General features: G+C 39.7%; 1 protein-coding gene across 2 annotated transcripts in view; it reads left to right on the plus strand.

The window, feature by feature from the left end:
- Positions 1-11,967: 11,967 nt before the first annotated feature.
- Positions 11,968-25,176, plus strand: part of LOC131349364 (RAS guanyl-releasing protein 2-like) — a 35,613-nt gene continuing 22,404 nt past the window's right edge. The window contains exon 1 of one of the 2 annotated variants that reach the window (XM_058384981.1): positions 11,968-12,224. The gene's annotated coding sequence lies outside the window, so the exon portion shown is untranslated. The remainder of the gene's footprint in view (positions 12,225-25,176) is intronic. The other variant, XM_058384982.1, reaches the window with a different exon arrangement.

A 25,176-nucleotide genomic window follows, 5' to 3' on the forward strand; every position in this document is an offset into this window, starting at 1 on the left:
CCCAAAACCTATTAACCTGTTTGTGGCCCCTTCGGCAGGAAGAACTGCAATCAAGCATAAGCAATAACTGGCAATGAGTCTTTCACATCACTCTGGAGGAAATTTGCTTCACTCTTCTTTGCAGAATTGTTTTAAATTGTTTTAATTCAGCCACATTGGAGGGTTTCTACCATGAACGGATCACTGTCATTTTTCTAGCAGCATTCACTAGTGGATTTGCTGGTTGCCTTTATGCGAAATGACTTACTACGAATGAAGCAACTCAAAGCTACGCTGAACTCAGACCCAGCTGTCAGAGGGGAGGGAAGGAAAGGAAAGGACAAATCAGAACCTACTGTATGTCTACTTGCAGATATAAGCAAAGGATTACATACTGCTCTCTGCGTCACTCTCTCATGCATTCACTGTAATGTCTGGGACCCCCGCCCTATGCGGGGCTCGACCCCAGACGCCCGTGGTGTGTGCACGCACGCCAGCACACGGTGCAATGAGACCCATGCGCAGGATTCAGCGAAGCACTGCTTTTATTACATTTAAGATGCGACATAGGGAAACAAACGTAACAAGACATGGATAACTAAACAAAACCAAACCTAGACCTTAGCTTGGACATGGAACCTAGCAAACAAAAGCCCAACAGAAACCACGGTACAGATAATCATGGACAAGGACACAAACACAAGGATCCCTATTTATAGGGGTGGACATTAGGGCTAATGGGATACAGGTGACACAATCAGGATAGGAACAATAGGAAGGGCGTAACAAAAGACACACAAAGAAGCAGGCTTCCAAGGTTCAGCTGTTCCAGTGGGACCGATAAAAAGGGGGGTGTCCCCCATGGCCTGAAGTCGAGTGACATCCTCCTTGTAAATTCCCTGGGGGAGCGACGTCCTCGACCATAATGAAGATGGGGACACCTCCCTGGGGAAACGGGGAAAAGGATCCGCCGGATGCCATCCACCGGTTGTCCAGGGCTCTAGCCAGCAGACTGCAAATCCTTACCGAAGACAGGAACTAGCTGGGAATCTCGCTGGGTCTCAGAGATGGTTCCATGATTCTGTAACGTCTGGGACCCCCGCCCTATGTGGGGCTCGACCCCAGACGCCCGTGGTGTGTGTGCACACGCCAGCACACGGTGTAATGAGACCCATGCGCAGGATTCAGCGAAGCACTGCTTTTATTACATTTAAGATGCGACATAGGGAAACAAACGTAACACAAGACATGGCGTGGATAACTAAACAAAACCAAACCTAAGCTTGGACATGGAACCTAGCAAACAAAATCCCAACAAAAACCACGGTACAGATAACAATCATGGACAAGGACACAAACACAAGGATCCCTATTTATAGGGGTGGACATTAGGGCTAATGGGATACAGGTGACACAATCAGGATAGGAACAATAGGAAGGGCGTAACAAAAGACACACAAAGAAGCAGGCTTCCAAGGTTCACCTGCCAGCGCCCTCTCTGGGCCTGGTAGGGAACTGTCCAGCTGTTCCTGACATTCACACTCTCTCACTCCTTACTCTGTGTCTTCTTGTCCTGGTTCCATACAGACAACCAACCCCACATTTAAAACACATGTTCGTATGTCTGTCACACAGCAGATGGACACTGATTATAAACTAATCCGTAGGTACAAACTCCAGTCCTGAAAGGCCAGCATCCAGTTTGGTGATTTTCCTGCTTTAACTCACATTTTAAACCCAGAAATGCAACTGATGCAACTGAAAAGAGGCGTGCCTGGATGCTGGCTCTGCTGGTCCACAGTGGATCACTAGAGTAAACACAGTTGTTCAGTTTCTCATCAGTTAATTAACAAGTTTCTCCCTAAATTCCTCTTGCCTAATGATTTTTTTATTGAATTAACTGATCATAACTGAGAGTGATACTGCTGAGCCTGGTATAAACTAATATCTACTGGTTTCCTTAGTTAATTCATGTTTAACAATTTCTTGCATATTATACTGGTATATTTCAGTCTAGTTGTGTTCATAGACTGTATTTCCAAAAGTTTTGGGACACCCCTCCAAATCATTGAATTCAGGTATTCTAATCACTTCCATGGCCAGAGGTGTATAAAATCAAGCGATGATGTTCAGACTGTAATGTCTTAGTGCTTTAACAGTTTATATTTTATTTAGATCTCTCTTTAGGCTTATGTCATTTAAGGCTTTTGTACGTCTTGGGTATGGAATAATAATCAAACGGGTCCTTATGTCAGGGGTTTTCATAATAAAAGTCAGTGGCCCTCTTTTTTGACACAACATACATTTGTTAGCCTACTTTTATCAGCTGTGTTAACATTAAAAATTAGAAGTTAGACTTTTATCTGAATAATAAGATTGTTGTGTTTTCTGACATTTTTATTGCTCTCCCACTCAAGGACTGTAAGGTATTTTAGTCACGGGGTGTGAAAGCGGTGCTGTGCAGACCGATTAAAGTATCGCGAGAGTGGTTCTAAGGCATATTCCAGCACACACTCTCGCGGTATTTTGGTGTGTGCGTGTGTGGTTTGAGCCCCGAATGAATAGCCCTAGCGACGCCCATGACTTAGAGTAAGGCTGACCCGACTGCTTATGGATGTCCTCTTCATGCACACGCCGGTCTCTTTCTGTACCTGAGGTCGATGGCCTTTCTGACAGTGGTGCTTCTCCGCAGGCCTCTCCGCTGGCCTCCCTGTGTTGTCTTTGGTTGATATTAACCAACGTTTCATTTTAACAAAAAGCTCCTAATCCTAAAAAATTATCTGCGTGCACATGTCCGAATGTTTCAGATGGTGCTGTAAAGTGACCTGCTGCAACTGACACAATTGCTTATAGACTCACTTTTTACTTAATAATAATAAAAACAACAATAATTGAACTTTATTTTTATTACCTTTATATGTTGGCTTCACAATTCTCTGTAGACTAGTCAGAAATATTTTTTTTCTGTAGTGCAGTCATCATACTTGAATAAACTAAAATGAAATAAATACCTCCAATGTAGCCTAGTCAGATATAAACACTGGTTTGTCCACTCACTTTAGCGTACATTTCAATTAAGTTTTAAGTTCTTCTTCAAAAACACCATCAGGTCCACATTCTCAGGTGAATAGTGTGCTCCAAGTGTGCTCCAACAATGTCCCCTGCTATAGAGAACACCTTCTCACATGGTAACAGATGTTGCTGGGACTCCAAGGTAGCATTTAGCCAACTTGGCTACATGGGGAAACGTTGTCCTTCCACCATGCAAGTGGATTTGACTCCACAGGAAGAGTTGGCACTTGCTTGGCACTCGACCTCCTCTTTTACCACTTGTTTGCAAGAGTGCTCAGATTCACTGGAAATAACTTTCCAAACAGTTCAGAGATTGGTGCTCTTTTGGCTGGAGGATCACCACTACTGGTGTGTGTCTTTCAGTGGTATTATCATTGAAACGGTTGGCGGCTGTTCAGTGCTCAACAGAGTTGTGACCATTTTCAGTGGTTTGCGAACCTGAATGATGTCCTCAGCTACTTTTCCATCTTCATCAAACAGAGTAACAATGTCCTTAAGGTTCCTCTTAACACTTCTGTCTGGAAGTGCTGAGAAAACAGCAGCCTGCTGTTCAATGTAGCGCTCAAGCATGTCATAGCTTGAGTTCCACCTGGTGGGAACATCCTGAATTAGCTTGTGTGGAGGCAGTTGGAGCATCTCTTGTTTGTCCTCAAGTACTGCTGCAGCAGTAGTGCTTTGATGGAAAAAAAGTGACCACCTTGGTCACTAAAAGCCATGACATCTGGTTAATGCTGTTATCATGGGAAAAGTGGCATTCTGTAAATTTTTTCCACTCTGCTACAACTCCCTTTAGTATTTCTGACAGATGATCGCTTGTGTGGCTTTCACAGACAGCACGGGTCTGCAGAACGGGATTTGCAATTACCCAGTTGTCGGTAATGTAGTACACTGTGATCGTAACAAATCGTAACAAAGTTGCACGGGAGGTTCACTCATCTGTAGTTAAAGCAATGAATTTGGCATTGTTTAGGTCCTCCACCAGTTTGGCTTTTACTTAGCTGTAAAGTTAAGGCAGAACATTCTGACTGAAATGCGGTCGGCTCGGTCATTGGTATCTGGGCTCCATGCTTAGCAAATGCACGAATCCATCGTTCTCAACAACTGAAAATGGGCGCATATCTAGTGCGATGAAAATACATATTGCCTTAGTAATAGCTTGAGCATGATCTGAGTTAGCTTGTAGTTTCATTCTAAAGGCAGTGGGAAGAGTGTCCTGTTTTTGAGTTTTCTTATGTGTGCCGCTTATATAAATATTGGGATGATGTCTTCGGAGATGCACTGTCATATTAGAAGTGTTTCCTGTATAAGTAAGTTTTGTGAAACAGTTACGACAGATTTGCGCAGGTGCGCTTTGTCTATGACACAATTTCCATTCCCGTACTCCACTGGAAAACCAAATTGTTGTCTGGGGGCTCTGCAATATCAATACTATGCGGAGCAGCCATCCTGCCTATTTAAACAGCCCAGTGTGTTTGCGCACTCCCAAGTCACATGACATGCACTTAGAAAACAGATTTAGAATATAATATTTAGAAGAAAATACAGCTCTTATTAGTTGTTACTAATTACTATTTAATCAAATGTGAAGGAAGAAAAATTAGTTTTCTGAGATAAGGTAAAGTGACGTCAACCTCAACAATGGGCAGCAGGGGCCGTGAGAGTACTGCGATACGTATTGTGGGTGGCGTATCGTGATTTTTCGGTTCGGTTTTTAAAATCATTACACCCCTAATAGGGAGTACAGTAGAGGGCTGAGAACACAGCCTTGTGGGGCTCCAGTGCTGAGGCTAATTGTAGCAGTGTACAGTTTTTGTCAGGTACTTGGGGCATCCATATGTTTATTAGATGTGTATATATTTGTTGTTGGGTAAGGCTTAGTTTTACATGAAATGAAATTACAATTTTAAGGTATGATATTAAAATCATCTTAAATGTTTTCCCATCTTCCTTTCTAGTGGCATGTGTATTGGAATGGTGCTTCACCCCAGCAAGATTGTTCTCCCATTGGAAGAAAAATGGCAAAAAGCAACGACCGCAGGCATCACAATCACAAAAGGCATCGTCTCAGCTGCCGGTTTGTCTGCTAGTTGTTGTACCATGGATGGATGATGTACACCATGAAGGTATCTCCATATAACTCTTTTGTTTTTGCAACAGCTAAGTCATCAGCTCAGTGCTATAGCTGTTGTATTCCACTGCCAAGTTAGGTGAAAGAAGAAGGCCCAAGGCAACACTGAATGTCATGAAATGGTTATACAATTGATCAGGCAAAAGTCCTTTAATGCAATCTTGCCAGTGTACAGAGCAAACTGCCACAGTTCAGTTGCTTATCTGTGTCTTCTAGGTGCCTTGGTTTTCTTGCAAGACAGCCTGGAATGCCAACTATCCACCTGTGGGTAACAGTTACAGGCAAAGCAGTTTTCCCCTTATATACAATTAGCAGTGGTATGCAGTTGAAAGGGGCTGATATGAAGGGAAAGGGACCCCACCACACACACAATGACGTCTCCATACAGCAGTGCAACAAAGGCTTGGAAAGGTAGAACAACTTATCATTGCTAGCAGAATGTCCATGACAAAGTGGGTTACAAGCCAAGCTAATTGGCTACTAGTTAATCCCATAGTTGTTTATAGGTAAATATCCCATTTGACTGACACATCAACTATCATCATATTAGATGCTGCTAATCATTCACACTATGAAATTTTATTGATAATAACATCTTTATTGGTCGTTTTTTGTCCTAATCCTGGGATGGGTAAGTCTATTGTCAATGCGTTGTCATTATAGGGTATTGTTTGTAGAATTTTGAGGAAAATAATGAATTTAATCAAGGCTGTAACATAACAAAATATGGAACTGCTGTGAATACTTTCTGGATGCACTGTATAACAATTTATCAGTTGATTAGAAAATTGATTTCAAGACCTGAATTAAGTGTCACACAAGGGAGATATCTAAATAGCAGCCAACTGAAATCAGCATTTCCATGTTTCCAATAGGCAGCTAATTCTTTATCTCCACTGGATAGTGCTAGAGCTGCTCACCAATGGATCTCTTCATTTAAAATATACACACGCTATTACTGACTACTACTGTATTAAGTATTTTTACACTGCTGGGTTTTCAGCAATGTTCTTGCTGTTGATCTTTCTCCTTTTGTATTCCCACTGGGAGGTCAGTAACAAACCTAATGAGATATTTTGTTGTCAACTTTTGCAGAAACACGTTGTGTGTCAAGCTGGAGCTGTTTCACCTTTGCACTCTGTTCTCCCCTCTCACACCTATTATTGTTCCTATTTTAATAAAACTATTTGCTCAGTTGTTCCTTTCATTGTTCCTGCCATTGTTAACCATTGCCTATTTTGATAATGCCTTACCTGCTGTCTATCATCTTTGCCAGTTAGCTGAATGTTTTGCCAGTCCATTTGTGTGAAGTAACAGTTTGGTCACTATTTCCTCCATGTTTTCACAGTGTCTTATGATGGATATGCAGTGTTTGGGTCCCCACGGTTCCTTTTAGACACAGGGTAGCAGTTGGTACTCAACCCTCATTACAATTATCAGATGACAAAATTTATGACTGCACTGTAAGATTGTCAAATATAAATAAAAACTGGTTAAGCAAAACATGATTTAGCACGTGTATGTGACAAATATTTGTCAGGTGATGTGTATGATACTGATAATATGCTTATACACAGTTGTGAGTAGTTCCAACCCTTTACATTCCATAATCTAACAGACCTGGATCATCTCATCAGTTGACTAGTAAATTGCTTCCTGACCTGAAATGGGAGCTTCTGCTGCATTATGCATGAGCGCCCCCTGCTGCCTGATCATGGTAAGGTAGCATTTTCTCAGGGTGAATGAAATTAAACTCAGTTTTAAGCTTTTAATTGTGCAAACATAATTTCGTTGGAGGACTGTGTGTGTGTGTGTGTGTGTGTGTGTGTGTGTACGTCAAAACACTCTAAATCAATTTCAGCTGTGAAAACTTGGATTTTTAACATGTCTGTCTGTTAAGGCATGTTTCCCTCAAATTGCTTATTTAATGTTTAAGGTGAGTTCCTTTATCAAAAACTCCCTAATGGTCATTTAAACAAAACCTAAAAATAACCAATAGCGAACATTCTGTATAGATCTTCTGGGAAGGTTAGTTTCCCCATTATAAAATAAAACCTAAAAACGTTGTGTTTAGGTTCTCTGTAGGTTGTAACAAAAAAACCTTCCTGCAACGTTCTGGGAAGGTTATTTTTTGGTTACAAAGAAATAATCATTCCTAAAACGTTATTATTTGGTTCCCAAAAAATAACCAAACGTGAACCATATGCTAACGTTAGGGGAACATTCTGTGGGGTCAAAAAGGCTGACTTTGATTATGAAAACCCCTGACATATAAGGACCCTTTTGAATATTGTTCCATACCCCACATGTACAAAAGCCTTAAATGAAATAAGCCTAAGGATAGATCAAAATAAAACATAAACTGTTAAAGCGCTAAGACATTACAGTCTGAACATCATGACTTTCTATTATTCGACTAATGCAGTATTTAAGTTAAAATACAGACATGGCTTAGGTGAACAATGGACCAGAACAGACTCCATCATTCGGCTGTTCTGTCAATAGATAAAGGAATTCTCAGCACTATAAATATTAGTATGGTGATTGACCATTTTGCTCAAGTCTCCGAGATACTCTCTGATGATTCCACTCTTAAAGAAATAGGATTGGAAGAGAATGAAATAGACAAGATACAATCAGCAAGACAGGTGAGAGAATGAGAGATGAGAGAACAATAAGAGAAGAAAGGCTGTAAAAAATAAAAAAGAAACAAAGAATAATACATACAGTAGTGGCGGCATAAATGAGGAATGAAAACGTGTTGTTCTTGCTTACCCCCTCTCCCTAATTACCCCCTGATGTTTCGGGCTCAGCCCCTGATGTTTTCAAATCCTAGAAATGCCCCTGGCTAGGACAAACTTCTGTCCTAGCTCTGTGTTGTTGTTTCTGTTTGTAACTATATGTTGTATGTTGTCCATGTAGCACCAGGGTCCTGGAAAAACGTTTCATTTTGTACTGCATCAGATATATGTGGTTGAAATGACAATAAAAGCTTCTTGACTTGACTAAAGATCAAGCGAAATAAAGGAGACATTATTACTCTGCTTCCCGATTAAAAAGAACACACAAGTGCTTCCTAAGTGGAAGTTTATATTTTTGTAAGGAATAAAATTGACCAATATACATTAATATGTCTAAAGTCTTTACATTTATCTCTTTTATTTTAGTTTGTAAAAGGGCCTGGAATTGAACATAAAATCTAGTTTTAAATCAGTTTTTCTGCCTTACTTTACAGCTCAATCCAGTAAATTCTATGCCTTCCCCAAACCAATCAATCAACCAAATAACCTGAGTGTAGTGACTTGTGGTCTCGTGCATCTTATTGCTCTTTAATATAACACTAAACATCCATTTACAATAGTTTACATCTCCGTAAAGGATATAATCAGTTGGATGACACACTTATCAGATGTTCTAAATCTCAGAATTTTAATGGGTGAAGAAGATATCTACACACCTAGAAATGAAATGTCTATGTTTGTAACTACTGTTGTTTTATTTGCCTTTTTGGCTGCCAATTAATAAAATAAAATAAAATAAATATCTGGTATCTGTTATCTTGCATCATCAGTGGGTTAAGCAAAGAACTGAGGACGCGCAATTAAAGAGATTTTAAGCACACTAAGTGCCATTTATGAAGGATGACCTCTGGCATAGGAGTGATCTGACTACTAGAAGGAAGTAAATGAATTATGAATAATAAACTCTCTAATAAAGTTTCAGGAACCTATGAAAGCTCTGTGCATTTGCCTTTGCCTTGTATAAATGCTGTTAGACTGCATGCTTTAGAGGTGATGTAATGATGGAGCAGGAACTTCATGGTCTCCCTGAAGCAAAATACATTACGTATGAACTTACATCCTGCTGTACACCTGTATATAAATGTAATATTTCATTATGCATTAGTCAAAATAATTGACACAGGACATAGTAATATGCTATAGTCATATGAGACTAAAGGGGCTGTCTTTCACAAAATCAGACAAGCAAGACTGGTGACTGGAAGCTCATAAGAGCCCCTGAATGTCAACAATACAATTTGCTACCCAGACCACAGGCCTACCTTAAATTGCATGTTGCCTTAGCAACTGAGAGCAGCTTATAGATTGATGGAAGGGAGAGAGTCATGACAATTAACTGGGTTTGACTTACTGTGTTAGCTCATCTTGTGGAATATAGATTTCTGTAAATGTGCTGATTTAGGGATAAACCTACAAAGTTTTCTCATGGCTATTCTGGAATGATCAGTTTAAAGAGATGGCAAAAAAAAAATGTATACATTTTCAAGTGTATAAATACCAAACATGAACAACAATCTCTTATACATAATTCTTAAACCAGCAGTTTATAGTATATACTAAGTACACATTAAGAGCTGTCAGGTTTCCAGACTGTTATGTGCTACTAATAAACTGTTTTTATTTGTTTAGGGCTTCCATTAATAAGCTTCATTTAATACCCATCATACACCAGCTAATGAAATAAAAAAAAATTGGCCAGATTTCTGGCGACATCTAGTGGTCAAATAAGATCAATGCAACTACGTTAAAACAGGCGAATTATTACGTTATTTTGTTTAATTTTGTCTATAAACAATTGAATGCCAAAGATGTTACTAGATCTGTGTCCTCACTTATAGACTTAACATAACTCCAAAACAAAGAACTGTATATTTTATACAGCTTATACTTTTTAAAAACCACTTAACACCAGCATAAGATAATTTTCTTGCCTTAACCCTAACCCTACTGTCTCAACCTGCTCTAGTTGGTGTTAGAGTGTTGAAATCTGTTGTCTACTTTGCCACCATGCCTATCAGGGATTAGTTGGTATTTAACTAGAACCTGCCTGACCAACCAGTTTGGTTAGCCAAACACCTAGAACTAGCCTTTCAAGCATCCAAAACACCATCAATTAAAAAAAGCCAAAACATCTTGACCAAAATAGCCTGGTCTGTCTAGGAAGCAAGATGTGTTTTGGTCAGTTCAAAGCAGGCTGTTAACCCCAAACAGCTAGAACCAGTATGACAAGCAAGACCCAGTGTCACCAGCTCGAAGTGGCCTGATAAGCTAGAAGTATCCTGACCAGCTTAAAGAGTACTGTGGAAGTTGTGTGACATTAATGAGTTCTAATTGCACAGTCTAGTTCATTTTTGAGTCAGGTTCATCTGAAGGATTCTTCTGCTAGTTATCTCAGGAAGCTGATAATGTCTATGGTTAAATGGCTCTATAAATAAAAATAAACTGAATTGACTGAGTGTCCAAAGTTCAACAAGTATTACATCAGATCAGATCATATTGACCTGCTGATGCTGGTTACCAGCTAAAATACAAGGTGTTGTTTTTGTCAAAAGGGATATTCATTATAATTAACTGGAAATTCCCAGTGGGAAGAGAGGGTGGTCAGATGCTGTAATTTCTGTTTAGAACATTGTAAACATAGGGGGAAAACATGTGAAAAAATTCTTAATTGCTAATGGCTTTCAGAGCTAATCTTAAACATTCCCACATGCTTTTCTGGGTGTCAGTAACATAGCTGTACATGCCTAGGAAAGCAGAACTCTGCAGGGTTGCCAGATTGCAGTGACATCTGCATCTAACTGCTGAACTCACTCAAATAAGGTCTACAGAGAACCATGACAAAACATTAACTTTTGTTTCTTATGCTTAAATTGTTTCATCCAGAAAGCACATGGGCTACAAAACCTCTGTAAATATATTGTTACATTGTTTATTAATATATTAGAACAGGTACATTACTCATGCATTTAATTGAATTTTACTTTAAATTATGTATTATATAAATATATATTATATACATCTTTAAAATATATTTATTTAATAATTATAATAATAATTTACATTATTTATTTTTAAAAGATTATGTGTCCTGAACACTTTCTCTAGGTGGATAATAATAATAATAATAATAATAATAATAATAATAATAATAATAATAATAATAATAATAATAATAATAATAATAATAATAATAATAATAATTATTATTATTATTATTATTATTATTATTATTACTGGGGCAATACGTGGCTTAGTGGTTAGCACTGTTGCCTCATGGCAAGAAGGTCCAGGGTCTGTGTGGAGTTTGCATGTTCTCCCTGTGCCTGCGTGAGCTTACTCCGGGTACTCCGGTTTCCTCCCACAGTCCATAAACATGTACATGAGGTGGATTGTTTCTAGGTGGATCATTCTAAATTGCCCACAGGAGTGAGTGTGTGTTGTTGTCTGTCTATATGTGGCCCTGTGATGGACTGGTGGCCTGTCCAGGGTGTACCCCTGACTTTTGCCAAATGTGTGCTGGGTTAGGCTCCAGCAGATCCCTGTGACACCGATTAGGAATATAGAAAATGGGTATAGAAAATGGATGGATTATTATCGTTTGCTTTAGATTACCATGTGAATGAGTTAACATCCTAGAATTGATAACATCCTAGAACAAGGACAATAATATAAACAAAAAAAAAAAAAATAAAATAATAATAATAATAATAAATTACATCTGGATCTGTATAATTGTCAAGGCTGCTGTTATATAAAATTAATTAATCAACACCATTCGAACCAAGCAGATTCCTCTCCATGAAAAGTATGGAGTATTTATCACTACCATGATCGTCTTTTTTATTTGTATATTTATTTGTTTGCTTGCTTTGTGCTTCACTCGTCGCTCAATCTGGCAACTCTATCATCGCTTTGTTTTTGGCGGCCCCTTCAGGCGGAGCGGAGAAGTGCAGCAGCACTGCGGAGGACGAACGCAGGCGCAGCTTCAAAAACCCGCAGCAGCAACAGGCTCGAGCAGTGTGGAGTGAGGGACGCGGTCCGAGACGCTCATATCTCATCACTCCAACACTAGAACAGCTCTCTAGAACAACTCTCTTTTATAACTCCGAACAGGGGCAATGTAGAAGGCTTACACGGTTTCTAAAGCGTTTTTATTTCCTGAAAAATAAATATACACCGCTGCTCTCCAGGAGTTTTTCAGCGCGCGAGCTTCTTGCTGTAACCGGCTTCTCCAAACTTTGGAGGTAAGTGCGGACACCGGGTGCGCGCGCGCTTGCATATGCGTTGCCTCAATTGATTGCACAGCATTAACAAATACATAACATTTCAGCATGTATGTCGCTTGCTTATGAAACCTGTAGATATTGATGCTTTTGGTGATGCAACTTGCAAGATGCTGCTCATGCTGCAGGATGTCTAATTGCATCACGACGCAGCAGTAGTGCACAATCAAAATCTCCAGTGCTGAATTAAAACTGTGCACACTTTAAACTAGTCTACATTTGAGACCAGCGTTGTTTAAACAGTACAGGAAATAGAAAGAGTATTTATTAGTCATACCCAGACTTGCATACATACAGACCTCAAGTTGAAACTTGGTTAGTGAGTTTCTGTTTTTCCCCCTCTCTTATAGCTGAGGGAATTTTTTTTTTTTTTTTTGATCATTCTTGCTGGCAAAACCTCTGGCTGCACAGCTGGCACAGGTTGTGTGAAACTAAAGAGATCATGCTGAACTGTGGACCATCTGTATCTCAAAAAAAAAAAGAGAGAGAGAGAGAAAGAAATAGAGGCATCCTGCAGTCATCAAGGTATACCCTGGAGCAGTTCCGTCTCAGACGCTTCACATGTTCTGCCACTTGGAAAACGAACCCAAGCAGCTGTGTTGTGTTCTTCCACTCCTGTCCTCTTCGACGGAGGAAAAAGGACAGATACGTCTGAACTGCAGTGTAGAGTTTCAGTGCTGGGACATGAGGGTCAAGAGAGACTTGTTCTGTTGTGCATTGATTGTCCTGATCTTGTTAAAGAGCATCTGGAGTCTTTCACTTCCTCCAGAGAAAGAGACAAGCTCTCCATTTTAGGGCTGGATAGGCGTTGTTGTTGTTGTGCATGACTGTTTTATGTGATGTGGTAAATTGTGGGGGATGCAAACTTTTCCGTTTTTCCATACTGACCCTTCGTTTATTGTTACTGCCTCCATGCCTCATGAGATCTCGAGCCTAAGCCTGACTGTTCTTATCTCATCCTCCCAAAGTAACACACACTCACAATTACACACATCCTCCTTTTTTAAACCTCAACCATAAGAAACCCATAAGTTTTCTGCAGCTGAGATTTAACACTGTGGTAAAGCCTGGCACCCAGAGGAAGAGGAACTCTTCCTTTAATGGAGGTTGACCCTTGCCCTCAGAACAGGAGTTTTCGTATTGATTTATTTTTCCGGAGTAAACTGTATAATCTTGTGGGATTTATACTGTATGTAATCTGCAATCTGGACAAAACACCTAATGATACAATTCACAAACCATGGGAATTAATACAGAGGCATGCTCTAACAGCCTTCCTGTCTATTGTTTAAGGCTTTGACACGATACTGGAACATAGCTAGAGGGAATCGCCCATTCAACCACTAGAGAATTGGTGCACTGAGATCATGTGAAAAGACCTGGCACTTATTGGCATCTCAAAGGGGTTGAGGTCAGGGCAGACCAATCAAGCTTTTCCACAGCATCCTTGGCAAACTTCATCTTTAATAACCTCTCTTTGTGCACAGGGGCATCGTCATGGCGTTCCTCAGAACTTCCCCAAACTCTTACCACAAACATGGAAACCATGCAATTCAATACTCTATTCATCTAGCTTTACAGTCAGTGCTATTCATTCAGGGATGCGCTCTTTTGGGATCCACCAAATTCCCGAATTGTACATAAATGCCAAAGAGTGAAGAGTGATTCACTTTAGACACCAAGTTTTCACGATCCAGAGTCCAACATGCTTTAGACTACAACACTGTAGTGATCATAGTCTTAACCATGGAAACCCATGTCATCTAATTTTTGCTTCCTGAGGCAGTTGTGAAGCTTGAGAGCACAGGCAATTGTAATAGACTGTGTGCTTTTTATGTGTGAAACACTTGCCATTATGTGAATGTGTAAGGTCCATTGGTTTGTGGTTGCGCTGTTGTTGCACCAAGACACTTCCATTTTAGAGCAACAGCACCAGGGCAGCTTATGATATGCAGAAATTTGACAGACTGACCGTCCCAGGACAAAGTCAGTGAGCTGTTCTGCTGCCAAGGTTTTTCTGGCTCATGGATCTCAGTAGTGCCATATAATAATGGATTTAATGTTGCTTGGAGGGCAACAAAATTTTGAATATATTTTATAACTCTTGATGACTGATGATACTTTTCCAGAACTTTCTCACGAATTTGTTTCGGTATCGTATTGATCTTTATGTAACAAACTCTGGGGTCTTTAAGGAGCAGGTGGATTTAAATTGGAGATCATGTGAGATCAGCTCCAGCTTCATATAGTCTTAAGTCTTTTCTCATATTGAACAGTTCTAACCCATTAGCTCTGTTATAGATCTTTCAATTTTATTTGTTAGGCTGTATTGATGGATTCTTTTTCAGTTTATTCCAGTGTGGTTATGACACTGGACCTTTCCATTCCACATCTTTGGACCAGTGAAGTTCATATTCTCCACTAAAGCTGGACCATGATCTTATATAAACTAATCAATCTGTCCATTGCTTGTTTGTGGATGAATTGAATGGCAGGTTGTGACCTCTCAGGCAAGGTTATAAACAATTTTCATGCTTTACTTATACTCCATTCCAAGCCACATAAAATCTATTCTCCGGCTCTTCTAGATTAAATTCGACATCTCAACTCATGCTCAGCAAGCTGATCTGGTCCAGCATGGAGTATGAGGCAGAAAGAGAGAGAAGAAAAAAAAATCAATCCCAGAAACCTGAAATATAGGGAGTCACACTCGAAGACAGACAGACAGAGTAGTCTGCTAACAAAGGAAAGTAATTACTTCAAGCTTCATCACACAGATTGACTGTGGTCTTGGAACGTGTGATTTAGTGAATCTTTCGAAAGACTGGAGATGTTGTCCAATGAGTGTTCTTGCAGTCGGTTGGTTAGTTTCTGAGAGAGAAAACAAGGCACAAATGAAAGGAATAACATGTGGCTTCTCTTATACTGTGTGAGAGCGTTTCCTGGCTTTCTTTGGTTCTGATTGTAGATAGAGGTGCACCACAAATCCATATTATTAGATTATGACTGATCACCTTTCTACTGTGGTGAAATATTTCTTCTGGTAGGAGTGGTCACTTCAAGGATAACTCCACCCCTATCCATATAGCATCCAGGCTCGGGGACTGGTTTTGATGAGGAAGAAAATGATATATGATAGGGGGTCATCATTTTTAGATCGCAACCTAGTTGAGCACAAGTGGGTGATTTTGGAGTGCACCAAATGACGGACAATACATAAGGAACCTTCACTCCACTGCTGCTCAACTGGGTTGTCATCCCAAATGGGGAGCAATGTATTGGGAATATTGGGATTTTTTTTTTTTTTTTTTTGCATGAATGGTGTTCATTTGTCTAGTATATTACAGAGAATCTATACCCAGGCAGATTGAAGCTGTTCTGATGGCCCAATATTAAACAATTTCTGGTGGATTACATTCCTTAAATGTGCTTGTAAATGTTTTGTCGTTCATTCATGGAGTAGCCACCAAGTCACCTTTGCAATCCAGTAATAGTAATTGCCGTTCAAATTGGTGGGAACTTTCGAAGGCATCATACATCAAACGCCAGATCAGAATCAACCTATGTCACAGTACCTGAAAGTAGTTCAGCCAAAAACACACACACACATGATTCAAAAGAGAGCCAGAGGCATTATAACAGAGACGCATTTCCTCTTCAACTGTATGAGGCAGATTATCGCAAGTTATCTGGATCAAAAACACACACAGAGCTCCGCAGGCAGCTTGTAAACTCACTTCGCTGACCCGTACAAGTAGTCTGCTGATAGATTAACACGCAGAGAAGACTTCGCCTTCAATAAGACTTTGTTTTCTTTTGCTAGCTTTGGCGGGTTAGTTTGATATTATTGGTGTTGTAGTAGTGCTTTTGAAATGAATACCCGGGTGGTTGGGTTGAAGGTTCACAAGCACAGCTGATGTGACAAAGGAGAGGGGTGTTGCTTTTTCATTTTGTACTGGAAGGAGGTCCAAAATTTTGTTTTTAATTCAGCAAATTACAATATTTTTTATATTGCATGTTTATTGCTTTGGTTTTTCTCCGTTTGATCAAACAGGGGGTGTTGATGGGGTGCCAAAACTTTTGTATGTAGTGTGGTTTTCTCAACATTTTTATTTCATTTTTAATTTTCACTCGAATACCATCTTTTATCTGTCATGGCTTTTTCAACATTATATTGTATTTTATTTTCTTTCTTTTCTTTTTTTTTTAATTTTATTATTTGTTATGCTGGCATACGATCTGTTCATGTCAGTATTTTCTCAGCGGTTTTATTATTATATTTTATTAAAATTATTATGGCATGGGTTTCCTAAGTCTCCTAAGCCAGTGAATAAAAATGCCATTCAACTTAATGTCACAGTATTACATCATAAACCCACTGCTTAAAAAATAATCTGAAAATAGCTTCCCTCATCTCTGCATCCAGCTTATTTTTCTATAGATAGAAAAGCAATGACGAGAGGTCAGGGTCTCCATGATCAGCAGGGTGAAATCATTCACGACCTCAGAGCTAATGAGACACTAGGTAAGGATGAGCAGAGCTGAGAATGAGCACTTCTCATTAAAAAAAGATGAGATTCCATTGGGGGAAATGAAAGCACGGAGGCACTCAAGGCATGTAAGGTCATTGTTCGCATGATGGTAATGACAATCTGCTAACCTGATGTCTTCTGAAGGCTGGTGTTGATGAGCTATTGCTTGTCTGTCATCTTGTGAAAAGGATGCTGATGATTCAAGGAAGCGATTAGAGGTAAGAGTACGCCTCAGCAACCGCCTGAATCATCGCGGGAAGAATTCCACGATCAGCCAACATGTGCATGCGCAGAAGAATTCTGTTTAATCAAAGCAAACCACAAAAATACCTCACATTCCATGAGTTTGTAAAGCCTAGAACATTCCCAGTGAGAAGTTGCTAAATGGCTAATACATTACAACGAGGTACACATGCACAGAAATCAAGATGAACATGCAAATCTTGTCCCAGGCTATGTTTAGTACTCCGTCCTTCCTGATCCACTGAATGGAGACACAGCTTTATCTTTGGCATCATCACAGTCAAAACACAGGAAACCGGACTCAACCTGTGACCTGTGTCGAAAAGGCCTAGTAAACAGGAAACGGTCAGGTTCCACTGCTGAGTTCGCTGAATGGATGGGTCCCTGCTTTTTTTTTTTTTTTTTTTTTTTTTTTTTTTTTTTTTATAGCTGGTGGGGTGTTTCAGATGCAGGAAATATATTTTTAAAAGTGTACAATTCTTTTGTTGGAGACTTGACGGACCACAAAAAGCACAAAGCATGCCGTCCTTAAAAGGAAGACCTCTGACACTGGAGACTCCTTCCAAAAACACAAAATAAATCTCTGACTAAATATGGGCACCCTTTTTTAATTGAATTTTTTATGCTACATATCCATAATGCCTCTGTGTGTGAACTGCAGGGAGCAAAAGTAATGGCATTTTTTGGTTTAATGATTGGCTGATACATAGGAAGTGAAAATGTTCTAACATAGCAGACAAAGAGGCAACTCTGTCAGCCTGTCTTGTAATCTGTCATACTCACTCTCTCTCTCTCTCTCTCTCTCTCTTGCTTGCTCATTCTCTTACTCTCTCTCTCTCTGTCTTGCTTGCTCATTCTCTTTCTCTCTCTCTCTTGCTTGTTCATTCTCTCTCTCTCTTGCTCGTTCTTTCTATTTTGCTCTCTCTCTCTCTTGCTTACTCTTTCTCTTTTGCTCTCTCTCTTGCTGTCTCTCTCCCTCTCTCTCTCTCTCTCTCTCTCCCTCTAACGTTTTGCTTCGTGCAGATTTTTGGCCTTCCTCCAGCATTCTTTGTGCCTCTTTACTGTATGTCTCTCTTCTCTGTTTCACTCTAGTCCACCAGAAGGAGAATATTTCCTATGTGAAAAAGCTAAAAATAATTTCTCGTTCCCTGCAGCCCTCCTTTGAGTATCTTTTGGAAAACGAACAGTAGCTATGCCGGAGGAATGAAAGTAAAGCAAAGTTTCACGTTCTGCGCTCTTTTATGTATATCTAGATCTCCTACACTAGTTCCCTTCACTCTCACTTTTTCACACATAGATATATAACATCCGGTTTCTGTTATGCCCTCAAATCTGCAAGTAGCAGGACACAGAACAGGAAGTACAAATGAATAGAAAAGCGGCAAACTTCACACGCAGTAGATGACATGTTTCTGGTTTTTTGCATCTGCATTTTCAGAAAAGTTGAACTAATCGTGCATTTTTTTGTTGATTGCTACTGTGAAATCATCCACTGGAAAGAACACAGTCTCTCTCTCTGACACACACACACACACACAAATATGCATGCACTAACACATCTGTATGCAGCTGCTTGCTGAGTCAACCTACTTCTTCAGGGAATGGGTATAATCTGGGGAAGCCAGCTCTTCTGTGTTCATGCGATATTGCAGAAAAAGAGGCGTAGGAAGCCCCTGAGTGTGCACACACACACACACACACACACACACAAACACACATGCGCACACACACACACACACACACACACAAACACAGTAAGACAAAAATAGCTCCCATCAATAGCAGAAACGCTCAGAGTTCCAGATCAGTCTTAAACAGGAAGCTCACACATAGAGAGGGTTTTAATACATGCTGTTGCAGTAATCTGCACACACACACACGCACACACAAGCACGTACAAGCACACACAAGCATACACACACACGCATACTGGAGGCTGAACATATTCTGTCTATTGGGTTTTTAAAGTATCCCTCAATGTGCAAATTTAAACCAATAAACTTAATCCCAAATAGCTAGCCGACCTACCGAGCAATCAAAAGTCAGTCACTGAAAGTTTCCTCCTGCACATCCATGGGAAGTCTTCAGAATAGTTTTTATGGCATAATATTAGAGACACCTTTTTCAATGTCAGTTTCAGACTCATTTGCTAAAGTTCAGAGAACTTGTCAGCAAGTGCAATTACTTTCTATTCAAAGTTGAAGAAACACAATTTCACACGTTGACATTGCACTGAAAATAAACGACTTCTGTTTTATTTTTGGCCTCTGGAACATCTCTCTTTTCCATCCACTTCGTTTATGCCACTGAAGGAGTGAACATGAAGATTACAAATACGATGTCTCAACAGGAGAATTTTGTAAACTTAACTAGCTATAAATAAACTGTTTCTTTTCACTTAAGTCTGATTAGAAACTAAAGATATTTAAATAGCTGCCCTTTTCATAACAGCTGTCATAAACTCATAAGCATATTGCATTTGTTTCTTGGACTTTTTATCATAACTTTTTAACTAACCTGCACCGTTAACCTTAGCTAACTACATGCATAATTTGCTGATCTCAGCTAGTTGTCCTGTACGGCATGGGTAACTAAAAGTCATTTGTTTCTTCATGCATCTTCCTTCTGCTTAACTTATTGGGAGTAGGACAAAAGATGCCAACACTGAGATATAATCTCTCCAGCAGGTCCTAGATCTGCCCTAAAATCTCCGGTCCAGTGGGACAGGCCTGGAACAGCTCTAGCATAAGCCGAACAGGGGGCACCACAAACTACCTCGGCTAGATCCTCTGGATTTGAAGGAGAAACTGTGTTACTCAAAGTTATTCTCCTTCATTGTTGCCCTCCTCACCTTATACCAATGAGTAAACTGGACCCTGACTTCTACCTCTTATTTGTTTCTTTACAACCCACAGCTTGTGACCTTATGGCAACCATAAGGACATAGACTGAGCATTAAAAAGACAGAAGCCAAGGGCAAGGTCTCTTGAATCACCTGAAGGTAGTATGGGGCATCCTTGTAAAACATCCAAACCATCTCAACTGGCTGCTCTTTCCTCTTATTTCTATCCATACTTGTGACCTTATTCTTTCAAACCTTAGGTCAAGACATGAATATAGATGCAGCTACTGAACAGAAACATACCACATCACCACAGACTGTAAGTGTTTTCTAGGGGAATTCAATTTGGAAAGTGTCGGGCATTCTGATAAAGAATCCAAACCACCTCAACTAGCTTTTCTTGATTTGTAGAATCACCACCATTGCGTTGGACTTGGAAGTGATGAATGGTTCCCTGTACTAAACACCTGTCCAACCTTGCCGATATCTTGATGTCCATGAAAACCACAAACAGGATTGAAGACAAGACACACGTTTGAGTCCAACACCTATTTTTTTAAATTATTTTAAACTTGACAGCAAGTATGTTGATATGCTCATTGCAGTCATCCAGAGAGCAGATTGCACAGTGGTGACCCAGCTACCCCATATTCCTGCAGTCTTCCACAATATATACTTATTGATTACATTAAGTGTACTTCCTTGGATGAGGCAGGGTGAGGGAATGTAGTGACCATGCTTTTGGTATAGATCCTTGATCATCATCATGGAGTATCCCTTGTCCAGTACATTTGTGGAGTACCCCCTGTTCAGTACATTTGTGGAATATCCCCTGTTCAGTACATTTGTGGAATATCCCCTGTCCAGTATATTTATGGAGTACCCTCTTTTCAGTGTATATGTGGAGTACCCCCCTTTCCAGTACATTTGTGGAGTACCTCCTTTTCGGTACATTTGTAGAGTATCCCCATTCCAGTACATTTGTGGAGTACCCCCTTTCCAGTACTTTTGTGGAGTACCACCTTTCCAGTACATTAGTGGAGTACCCCCTGGCCATTTCATTTGTGGAGTTCCTCCTGTTCAGTACATTTGTGGAGTACCTCCTGCTTAGTAAATTTGTGGAGTACACCCTGTCCAATATATTTGTGCAGCACCCCCTGTCCAGTATATTTGTGAAGTACCCCCTGTCCAGTATATTTTAATCATTATGGCTTTGTAAAATCAGGACTGACTGACCAGACATGTATTCCACTGCATGTGTGTGTGCTGGAGTGGGACAGTGCCGGTCATTAACTAAGCGGATATCTGTGCTCTCCCAGTGCCACTGTGTACAATGTCCTCCAAGAGCCATCATTGATTCTCTCTATAATTAGTGTTTGTTTTTGCTGCATCCCCTCACAAGGCAGATGCATCCTATATCAGAGTCTCGGTCAGCACAAGATCATCGCCGGGGTTCATTTCATTTGCAAAATTCAAGATGAAATGAAACGCACTTTATGGCTCAGATGATATGTGTGTGTGTGTCTATCTTATAATGCGGTATGCAACAGAGCTATTTAGTCAAGCCTTTGGGTTGTCTGCCTGCTGTGGACTGATGGCATTTGCATGCACTATAACTGACGAATAGGGAATTCAATCAACCCGTCAGGCTTTCCAGTCTGATAACATTAGTGTGAGCAGTGGGATGGAATAATCATTAGCCTCGATGTCCGCTCGCCACACACACACTTGTATATACACATTCCCTTTAACAGGACCCTGGCGGGATCGATAGCACTAAGTCTGTGTCACCAAGCAACAGTGGCTTTGCATCTGTGCAGCCTAAAGATCCTATTCCTCCATCTTATATACTCATACATGCATTCAGGCATGACATACCTGTGGTTGTGTTGGCAAAAGGAAGACATCTACCAGGGCGAGAATTTACTAATGTTGGAGGCAGGAGAAGATGGATATAAAAAGAAAGCAGAAATGAGTGTCTTGGCTTGCACGAGGTTGCAACACAAATTCGTTCTGTGACCAAGAGCAGGTTTACACAGACAAGTTCATGCACTTCTACATGCTGAATCATCTAAACTCTTGTCAGTTGCACCATGAGACTCAATAACAGCCAGACAGCCATTTTTATATGGATTGATTTTTCCTTGCAGGAGGGCAAACCCTTGAACTTTTCCAAGTGCCGCTTACACATACACACTCACACATGTTTGCCAATTCGTCTGTATAAGGGGTATTGAACTAAAAATGATAAATGTCAAGTTACATAAAATTCTTGACTTACAATGCCCAGGTAATCAAATTCCTTACTTAAAAAAGGTCAAAATAAGTCTCATACCTGACTGGCGATAACAGTTATTTTTTTAGTTAACATCTATAAATTAGAAGTTCTGGTTAAATTACAACATCCTCACATTCCTCACATTCCTCAAATGTACTTAATTCCATATTCTAGCACCTTATAGTACCACTTTTGTCCAAGTTAGACAAATCCCATTTACATCTGTCCTAAACTTTTTTATTTAACCTCCCTACTATAATTTTCTAATTGGTTCCATTTCCAATATGCTAATCTACTACAAAAACATTTCCAAATAAAAGCTGATTCATCTCAGATGTTTATCAGTTCTGCTTCATTGTTTTTCCAGTTTTGGTTCAGTCCAGTAAAATAATTCATTGCATTCAAGCCGCAAGTTGATGACCCTTGGTCTATAGTGTCAAATTTCTCGCTATTCATTTTGAAGCATATGCTATATTGCGTACGGTTTCAGTAACACTGATGCGGAGTTTTTAAACTGCATGTAATGACTGGTAGAGTGCAGATTCTTGCTAACGCTGGTGTTTTCAGTTTTGGTTGATCACCACAGGATGCATCACGGTCTCCTCCAAAAAGTCTGTCACGTTTTATTTCTTGCTGAGTTAAAATGGTTTGACTGTAAAAAAAAAAACAAAAAAAAAACAGCACAAAAGTCAGGGGAGCCATGCAGTGTGATTAATTGTAAATTAAGGTTGGAAATGAAGTTTTGTGCAATTCTATATGAAAACGACCCGACTGTAAATGAAGATCGCGGACTATAAAGAAAGAGCGCGCAGCCGACGAGCGAGGTATTATAAGCATGACCACACGGCTTAATTAGCGAGCGAACAGCAAATGGAGTAACCGCACACGCACACACTGCAGCTAGGAGGAGAGCACGTGTTCTAGCTAACGGGGTGATCGGAGCAAAAGCATCAGAGCTTGAACTAATACATATTCTCTCTTGTGTGTCTCCATCTCCCTCTCCATTCTGTCTGTTAACCCTCGGCCTTTTTCTGAGGGCTATAATCGAGTGTGTCCGCCCACCTCCCTGCAGCACAGAGACGGGGGTTTTGTTATACACTCACAATCTCACGCACACCACAATCTCACACACACACCACAATCTCTCACACACACACACCCCATTACTGCAGTGCCTCTCCATCAGCACACAAAGAAGAGCCATAAAAAGACTGGTGCAGTGTGTGGGGGAGCCAAAAAAGTGTGTTTAAATTTAGTCCAACTTGAGTTTTCTTCCTTCGTTGCATGTTCGAGATATTAGGCATGGGCTTGCATGTGAGAGACATGCAAATGTATTATAAAGCTTTGCTCAGCTTTCACAGTTTTAACCAAATAAACCACATTTTAGTTCATACTACAACACTGTACACCTTCCTGACACTCGAATCAACATGACCCCTCACATCGTCAACAGTACATGCAGTATCGCTTTAAAAGATTTTATGCTAGTGGTAATTGTAGACATATTACTTGGTTAAATCTGTAACACTGACCTGACCTGTTAGCTGACTAACTTGTTGCACACAGTTCATGGTATGATTCATGGTAAGGTTTTTCCTCTCATTGAAGCTTAAAGCTTGAAAAATGACATCATTTGTAGTAATGTTATGAGTAGTGTTCCTCTGTACTCTGTATCTATAACATTTTTGTTAACACAGTCACCAATGCTATGTGCTTGCTGCTGACTATCTAGTCTCAACTACAACTTAGCCCATCTTCATGGTAGCTCGCCACTGCTTTCTGGAAAATGTTCGCTGTGCTGTCTTTCTCACTAATGTAATGTTCAGCACGAAAGTTGTGGGTGAGAAAGGAGGTTGTTGTTAACAGCTAAAGTGATGATTGCTCAACAAAAACAACTGCTAACTTCTCACAGGGAAATTAGCAAATTAGCACCAGAATGAATAATTACATCCCAAATAGTTTAGTATGAACATATTGGACATGTTATTCTATTAGAATTTTCCGTTAAACTAATTAAAGCACTCGCTGTTTCGTTTGAACTGCTTGAAATAGAATTACGGAGCTAATTCATATCGATTCGAGACAGAGCTTTATAGTCTGTATGAATAACATATCGCTGGTCAGACAGTGCTTTACTCATTTCATACAACCTTTCACATAGAGATTATGAAGTGGAGGACAAAAGAGACAAGGTCGACTTTAAATCAGACTTATCCCTGACGTGCAGATCTTTACTCTCTCTGTATTTACGTCGCGTGATGTGGAGTCGTATTTTGCGAGCGGTGTGCTTTAAATTAACTGCCAGGGATTGGTGAATTCCTGGAAGTGCGGATAGAAAGAAAATGGGTTCAAGGAGAAGAAAAAAGCGTCAGGGTTTAGAGTCGTTAATGTAACTGCTGCTTGATAGTCACTTCAGCCTCATATTTAGAAACGTGTTTGATATTTCTGATAGGATATGCCAGAGATGCATGCATTTTGTCATCATTAAATGTTGCTTTATGGTGTTTTATTTGATTTTATAAAATGCATTCTCTATTCTTTTACAATAATGTATTTGTATTGTTTTCTAATTAAATGTGGTTACTCACAATATATGTAAATCTTACAATAGCACAGATGATTTTTTTTCTTTGAACATTCAGTAGTACATTCCCTTGACACCCCTAGGTGCAAAATTGGATTTTTAAAAAAAATATATATATATATATATTTAATTTTTATTTATTTATTTATTTATTTATTGTTATTTATCTATCTATTTATTTAATTTAATTTTTATTTATTTATTTTAAACATTTATTTATTTACTACTTTACAGACATTCACAAAGGAAAGATTTGCTTGATTTTCAACCCCATTTTTCCTATATTTATTTACTTTACATAATTCTAAGATTTTGGGAGTCTACTACTATTGGATTTCCGCAACAAATACACAAAAATGTCTCTCTAATTTCCCCCGAATTTCTTCCCCTTGCTCTGCTACTTTCTCGATGCTGAACAACAAAACGGCTCAACC

Source organism: Hemibagrus wyckioides, linkage group LG29, assembly GCF_019097595.1.
Source record: "Hemibagrus wyckioides isolate EC202008001 linkage group LG29, SWU_Hwy_1.0, whole genome shotgun sequence".
Lineage (NCBI taxonomy): Eukaryota > Metazoa > Chordata > Actinopteri > Siluriformes > Bagridae > Hemibagrus > Hemibagrus wyckioides.